The following is a 577-nucleotide window of genomic DNA, read 5'->3' on the forward strand; positions in this document are numbered from 1 at the left end:
CCTCCACTGCCCATGGCCCCCCAGAGCAGCAGCAGTGGACGGTGCCATGCAGCCCCTGCAGCCCGTGGCTCTGCCTGGCCACTGGCACAGCCCTGCCATGCTCACCAGCCCCAGCTCCACCACCAACTGTGCCCCAGCGAGGCCCCACGCAGCCCCACGGCCACTCCCCACGTGTGGGGCCTTTCCCAAGCACCCCTTCCCACAGGCACCAGGGCCACCCCACAAGGCTGAGCCTGGGAGCATCCTTCCAGCATCTTTCCTGCCAAAACCTGCAGGGATCACCACCCGCCCACACCCCTGCTTCTCTGCTGAACACTCCCTGTCTCCACCTGCAGCCACTTGGGATCAAGCTTTCAAACCATTACCCACGGCCTTGTGCCCACGCTCGCCTCCTGATGCTCTTAAGCATCATCTGGACATTTGAGATCCTAAAATAAAAGGGGGTGTCTTAACATTTCCCAGTGTGACGCTGCAGAAGGGAGGCAGCTGCTTCCAGAAGGTGGCTGAGCGCAGCCAAACCCAGGTCACCCTGTGCACAAAGCACAAGGGCACAGTTAGGGCAGCACGGCAGCAGGTG

Source organism: Mesitornis unicolor, unplaced genomic scaffold, assembly GCF_000695765.1.
Source record: "Mesitornis unicolor isolate BGI_N332 unplaced genomic scaffold, ASM69576v1 scaffold28332, whole genome shotgun sequence".
NCBI lineage: Eukaryota > Metazoa > Chordata > Aves > Mesitornithiformes > Mesitornithidae > Mesitornis > Mesitornis unicolor.